This window comes from Pipra filicauda, unplaced genomic scaffold, assembly GCF_003945595.2.
Source record: "Pipra filicauda isolate LSUMZ 115617 unplaced genomic scaffold, ASM394559v2 scaffold24_size8852520_pilon, whole genome shotgun sequence".
NCBI classification, from domain to species: Eukaryota; Metazoa; Chordata; class Aves; order Passeriformes; family Pipridae; genus Pipra; species Pipra filicauda.
In genome coordinates this window covers 1,633,564-1,641,185 of record NW_024104365.1, presented here as the reverse complement: position 1 = coordinate 1,641,185, position 7,622 = coordinate 1,633,564, and the positions used below count along the sequence as shown (strand labels likewise).

The 7,622-nt window shown below is 35.8% G+C and overlaps 1 long non-coding RNA gene across 1 annotated transcript; it reads right to left on the bottom strand.

Moving 5' to 3' along the window:
• Positions 1-325: 325 nt before the first annotated feature.
• Positions 326-6,217, bottom strand: LOC113993222. Its single transcript, XR_003542547.2, has 3 exons — positions 6,144-6,217; positions 4,734-4,879; positions 326-350 (listed from the first exon to the last, which is right to left on the bottom strand). It is a non-coding gene; the product is annotated as an uncharacterized LOC113993222 (long non-coding RNA).
• Between the last annotated feature and the right edge of the window lie 1,405 nt (positions 6,218-7,622).

Genomic DNA, 7,622 nt, shown 5'->3' with positions numbered 1-7,622 from the left:
TGACCTTCTGGTGGCTTACCAGTGTTCATTTTATGATCAGTTGTGAAGAACTTTGATGTGAGCAAAGATCTTCACTTAAAGCAAGGAAATATGTAGCTTTGTAACTTGAATGATTGTGAAGATATGATATGACAGAACTTGGCAGAAATTGTTCTGAAAAAAAGAACTTCATTCTCATAAAAATAAGATATTTTCTTTATAGTTATCAGGGACAGTATTGTGAAAAATTCAGCATGTTACTAACCTGCAATTGTAACATCAGATGAGGGTAACTGTAGTAGCAACAAGCTTGTCCTTTCACCCCTACTTCTACTTCCTTTCATTCCTTTCTTTCAGCTGTGCTGTTCAGGCTAGGGAAAGCAAAATGTATTTTAAGATTATTTTGAAATTCAAGAGAATAATAGCACCTGAATGGAAAGAAGAGCAATATTTATATAGAACAACAGTATTTATATTAATATTTAAGAGTATATGGCTAGGTCCTTAGCAAACATCAAATTATGAGAAAAGTGTGATTAAATACACTCAAGCACCTTGAATAATGCAACAACATCTTGTCAGCATAGCAGTTGCTCTATCATTACTCCCACTCTAGCCTGTTTCTGGACAGTGATAAAATACACTTTCCTAACTCAGTAAGAGATACCTGAGTTCTGAAATTATTTGATAAAGCAACCTTCCTTTGTAACTTCAACGTAACTTGAAATCCCTTCCCTTTACTTTTTTTCCAGCGATTTGTAGAAGCTGTCTTGAATAGTTAGCCTTTTCTCTACTGGATCTTGAAGCAGAACATCATTTTAACATTGCAGATGCAACTAGAATTATAGGCTAGTTCCCTTTGTAGACAGTGATGGTGCTTCAAATGGATGGCTCCTGTCTGCGAAGGATAACTGGCATGCATCATCCTTAGAGGTTCCTGGCTTTCTACACTAAGAAACCTGGACAACTAGTATAGGCCAGCAACAGATTTAGACTGCTACAGCTGGATTGCCTAATTCCATCCTTCTGTTAGTTATCCTTCCCAACTCTCTTTCCCTACAGAAATATTTTGATTAGATAGAAGCCAAACTAAATTTTGTATGTCTTTATATTGTATATTTGGAGAATGACAACAAAATTTTTTTGTTCCAAAGTGTCTACCATCGGTATGACTGTGCCACTGGGGACTAGTTTGACCTTTTGAAAAACATCAAGCCAAGGTTTGCCCACTGGATAATCACTCTAGTGATTGTATAACAAATCTGAAGCGCAGCAACAAAAGCGGATGGATGTCTTGACAATGTTGCCAGAGTCAGACATGCCAATGAGATAGGAGAAATGCAGGAAAAAAAAGAAATGAAACTTGGAAGTCAAAGAGATAGAGGAGAATCACAAGAACCAACATAAAATGCTGCTTCTAGAAGATCTCTGAAGTGATTATGAAATGAATGGGCAAGACATGGATTTTTCATGGGATGTGCTTAAGAGAGTATGCAGTTAGGAGAGGGAAACCTCAGTAATACAGACATCTGTGGTTTTGTTTCTGCATAATCATGGACTACAAAATATGCAAGCAATATTTTGGAAAGGGAGAACTGGCAAATGAGCCACAAACCAACAAACCATTAGCAACACATACTTCATTCTGTCTTTAATCAAGGCTCTGAAAGAAGACTAGATGCGGTATAATAATTCTTATAAGAGCCCCTAGTTTTTATATAGGATAAACTCCAAGGTTTTATCCTATATCTGATGCTTACACATAACTGACTAGTTTAGTGCAATAGTATACCTACTTTTCTGGATGAACAGAATTTAAACATAAGTGAAGAGAAAGGAGATTTTATTTCCTCAGTAAGTAAAAAATACTAGAGTTGAATACAAAGACAGTGGACTCAATGTACCATATGACAGGCCAAATTTGCCATGCCACCTGATTAGTCAACCTGATTATAGTCTCCAGGCAGCTTGCACATGTGACTTAAAATAGCATCTCTAATGTCTTTGTAGTAACAGACCATGTCAGGAAGAAATTCAGCTGGTTGTTTATATGCAAACTACACTTTTGTAGCCCATAATTCATAACATCCTAAATTTAGGAGGTGATCCACTCTCCCTAAGGATCGGAAGCATCATGATGTACTCACCATGACCCAATCAAATGAAAGGCAGCAATAATGTTACAGTTCAGATTAGTCAATTAGAAATGCCATCTTGCTAGAGGGCACCTTTCACCACAATCTGCATTGCTCAGAAAGCAGTTCAATTAGACAGATAACACAATCCAAACAGAAAATTTCCCAGCTGTCCAGTTTAAAGACGAAGTTTAAAATTGGTGTGCATCTTATTTTAAATTCGATTAGAACATGGATTTCTGCCAAAAGGAATAAAAGGCTGTTTTAAAGAAATATTTCAGTGATATATATTATTTTCTTCAAGACATAAAGGATAGCATGAAAGAAACCATGAAATTGAAAGTAAGGGAATTTAAAATGAATTGTTTTAGACAGAACTTTTATGGCAAGGAATGAAGACAAAAAAAATTATTTTCCCTTCTCTTTATGTTGGGGTATTGCTGCTTCTAGCTGGTTACAACATTTTTTGCCTTTGGTCTTATGAAATAGTATAAATTACATTAGCTGAAGCTGAAAGGTCTCAAAGAGAGTCTGTAATCTCTCAGCATGGTAATCTGGGAGAAAAGCACATTTCGAAGCTTTTGTGTGTTTTGTGATACATGAAACAACTATACTTACAAAGCTTTCATGTTGCTGTAACTCTTGGAAAAAATATACTGCTGTTTGAGTCTATTATCACCTTGTTGGGCTCTCACTTGTAATAGTTTGCAAACAGTTAGCCTAAGTGAATGTATGTAGAAAACCTTCAGAATAACTAGCCCTGTGACTCTAAGGGTGCAGGTGGATTATGATAATTTTTGGAAAATTTTATTATATAATGTCTAATGTCTTTCTGTATGTTTAACATGCTTTATTATTCCAATAATTTTTCTTCATCAATTACTTCCAAATAAGCCTGGTTTATAAAAATACCAGTAGAAGTAAGTAAGCATGATACACAACAATAAGTTATTATCAGGCCAACTGTGCATGCATTCTCATAAAAGCTGAAGGCATCCTGGAAGAACACTTATTACTTCACAGATACCTGAAACTCTTGTCCCAAAGCCAGGGACAGGACATTACATTGTTGTTGCCTTTAGTGATCATTAGTGAAACAGTTTCAGATGATCCCCTAAGGAAACAAGACCTCTGTGGCAACACTGGTTGTGTGGGTATGGTATGTATATGCTACTAATTTAATTTCAGTTACTTCCTGCTTGATCAGTCACTTTGGACAGAGAGTTGGAAGTATGAAAAATATGTAAGCTCTTGTAGTTTTCATAAAAATAGGTACTTGGGAAGAGAAAACCATATTAGTATACATAAAAGAAAATCTTCAGCATGAACTCAGCCCATCATAAAGGCCAAGGACTGAAGAGGAGAAATAATTGTAAAAACAAATCAAACCAAATGAACAGCTTTGTTAAGGTCTAGCAATTCACTGCAAGCTACAAACTTGTCAGTATAAGAACTCAATTTACCTGACATGGACATCTTGCTTCCACCTACAGCTTAGATAAGAGTTACCTCACCAGCACTGGCCATCTGAGAGTTATTTACCCCAAACTAGTCTTTACTATGTCTTTACTGCTGAGTGATACAGGGCTAAGGACAAACCCTCAGACCTGAAAGTGAGTAGTGTTGAATAGCCGTAACTAGTAGTGCTGTTCTCTCTCCAGGAAACTTAGGTACTTTTTGAGAAGATCTGCTTCTACAAACACATGAAACTTAAGTGTAAGATATCTAATAAAGATGGACAGAGTTCAGCTTCAGATTTTAATTGATTCTGGTGCTCACTGAACAACCTTAATGTCAATAATTGCATCCACATCTTATTCAGTGGATTTGCCTAGAAGAAAATAAGTTGGAACAATCTGAGGCACTTCCAGACAGTAAAGAATTAAGTATTTTAAGTAAGTATATATGCAGTGTTTGAACTCATTCCCCCACGATTTTTTATTTCGCAGTAGGGGATCCACGATCAGTGGAGCTAACAGACAATTCTAGAGGATGAGATGAATTATCCTAGAAAAGACACCTCTGCTTTTGATCGTAGTTGAAATGTGTGCAGTACACTTAGGCTAGACAATCAGCTTTTAAACAGTTTAAATTAGGTATGATTAATCCTAGCCTGGAAAGTACTGAACTGCTCTCAGGCTACCTGAGTTCCTCATACAGTCAATGAGGAAGGCTAGGTTTTTTTGAAGATACCGTAAGAAAATTCAATTAGCTTAACTTTGCTTGTTAAACTGAATCAGGCAGAATCACCCTCTTGTGAAACAAACTCTTACTATTGACTATCCAGGAAACTTAAGCACTTGCTTTAGAAGGATTGCTTCAACAAATTCAAGGCGTTTAGGTGTCCAGTGAAGATGAACAGATTTATTTTTTCAGATTTCATTAGTACTGGTGCTCAGTAAAGAACCTTAGCATCATTAGAGCTATTAAAATTTAATATTTAGTATTAAAATTAATGTTTATATTGTCATTTTTATAATCTGTTGCCACAGTGGCAGAAGATTACAAAAAAGTTACAAAAGGCATGCAGGAGGAGGCAAAACATTCTAAAATGTCAGATTTTTCACCTATACTGTCAATGTCATTTGTATTATTAAGAACTTGTCTAAATTGACAAACCTAGGAACATTTCCCAGCTAGTGGATCCAGGTGTATTATCCAGCTGATTTCTAGTTGGATGACAACAATTATGGCCCTTTGGATGAGTAGAAAAGAAACTGTGGCACAGTCAGTGTGACCCCTTGCTTGGCACACCATAGTTCATGCTGTGAAGATGTAAACAAAAGTTTAGGAATGGCAGTTTAGGTCATGTCTGTATATACACATACACACACATATATAAAAATACTTCTTTAGGTATATTCATAAAATATTATAGGAGTTTTGAAAACAGTTTGTTAACTAGAAGATCATTTAAGCTAGAAGCAACATGCAAATAAATAATACAGTAGAAATCAAACAACCTCCCTGAAAGTAAGGTGAGGTCTATTTGATGGATTTCCTCTGAACAGCAGATACATCAGGCTGAGAATAATAGCATAGAAAAAAAAAAAGAGAGAAAGAGGATACATTTGTACCAGAGGGAAATAAAATTGCTCAAGGCTGCAGCACTGTGGAGGCTTGGGAGAAATGGTAGTGTTTTCCCATCCCTAGGGAATCTTGGAACTGATTTCAAAAGGCAATACTCTGGATGGGCTGTAGCTGAATTGTTTCCTCTATGGCTAACATATACACTAGGAAATCCTTATGCTCAACCGTGAGCAGACCTTAAGGAGTTATTTAAAGACATATTCTAAATTTGCCTTGTTATGTCTTTCATAACTTTCCAAATCTTTTTTTTCCAATTCTTTTTTTTCCAAGTCTTTTTTTCCAATTCTTTCACTGAGCAGTTTATCCTCCTTTGCTAGGACAAGCTTGTTTCCTCCTTTAGGCTTTTCTGCAAACTTAAGGAGAATTGCAGATAACAAACAGGTCCCATTAAAGCAATGGCACTCCCATTAAAGTGATGCTCTTTTATTTGGTTATCCTCTGGCTAGCAATCATCTAGGGCAAACCCTGAGGCTACATCTATATGAATAAATAAATAGGATAAGGGCTGGCCTACTGGCCCTGATGTGAGCAGCGAACACACCCATAAAACTAAAATAATTTCTCATTCCCACACCAGATAGCCTCTTGCTTACTGCCTAGCAGAGAACAGTCTCTGTCCAGCGGTATTTCCTAGACAGCACCTAAATATTTTTTGACAGAGCCTTAGTTAGAAAGGACTGAAAGCATAGAAGCTTATGTGCTAGCAAATCACATTTACAGGGGATTGCTTGCTAGTAGTTCTTGAGCATATATGCCCTCACCCTGTTTATTAATACTACAGACATAGCAGCAGGGTCCAGGCATGATTGAGGGGAAAGCATTTTTAACAATTAAGGTTCCTTAATTTTCTTAAGTTATTACAGCATTTGTATCTGTTGTGTAATAGAAGTTCTCCATACTAGGAGTTGAGAAGTAGAACTAAAAGAAAAATATCAATACCATTCACTTCACCCCTGTACATTTTAGGGTTCCTTCCAAGCCTGTTTTTTTCTCCATCTCCTTCTTTCAAAGGCATGCTACAAAAAAATAGAGGGAAACAGAAGCCTTTAATATAGAGTTTCTATTTCCAATATAAAACCAAAACGAACCTCCAAAAAAAGAACAGAAGTACAGTTATGTATGGCATACAATATATTCCTCGCCTTAGCTATTGTATGTCACAAAATACCTCGAATATTTTAGAGTATTCACAAGTGGCTGCATTTATCAAATTCTATACTTTAGGAAAAAAGTAATGAAATACACAGAAGAACAGACACACTTGGAAGTGGACCTACGTTTTCAACACAATTTTTTCAGTAATGCAATTTTTGTCTGGAAACCAAGAATCAAGAGATTTAGCTCATCATGGATTTCTAAAGAATCTGATTCAGAGGAGCTGCCACTGTTAGTGCTGTTTGAAGGCTGAGATTCTAAGTCACAAAACAATTTAATCTTTTATATAGGAATTCAATAGCTTTTTCAATCTGTAATATCTGGGATCTTTTTTTACACATTGGAAAGGAATAGCTAACAAATAATTCAACTGAAATTCAGTTTTGGTTGGCAAAGTTTTGTCTGTAATGTCTATTACACAATACTTTCTCTAATGAGTTCAAGCCACCTTAATAGATGCATATGATATTAGGTTGTCAATTCCTCATCCAAAACTATTTACTAGTGCCACTGTGTAAATTTCGAGCAGTCTGAAGTGGAGTAAAACTGAGCCATGTAGGTTTGGTTTCTGGAGAACCATTTGTTTAAGACAGACAAAGATTTTAGGGTAAGGGAAGTAAGTGGGTGCAAAGCCAGCCAAAATGAAATGACTTTTCCAAACCGACATAGCAACAGTCACTGCACATACTTTATTAGTTCTATAATCTTACTTTCTAAAAATAGGAAATCTAGTAAGTTAAATAATAGTTTTTTGAAAGTTTGTCTTCGTAATATTTTGATAAAGATGTCACTTGAAGATGACAGTGCTACTGAAAATTTCAGAGCTGCAAGAGTGGGAAATTAAAGGTTCATCCTGGAGAAGATATATTTATTTATCTATGATAATATTAATTATGTATTAACCAGTGTTTCAAATTGACATCTGATGGATCACTCCACATCTGCTATGACTACCTGTATAGTAGATTTCAGTCTATAATCACTCAATATTGCAGGTTTTTCCATCAGGGAAAATATTAACAGAATGGATGTATTGTAAACCAAAGACTGAAACAGCTTCTTGTGCTGATTAGGGGACAGCTGAACATGATTAGCAAGTCTCCTAAAAATTTGAAGGCCTAGAAAAAATAATTCAAAAGATGAATGGTTATCTCAACCTTGAGATTTTGTTGAAGTAATTCTGATGTAAAATGGATAAAACAGAAGAGCAGAGTATGACAATGCAGTCAGAACCTTAGACATGGAAATAGCAGTGAGGAGACA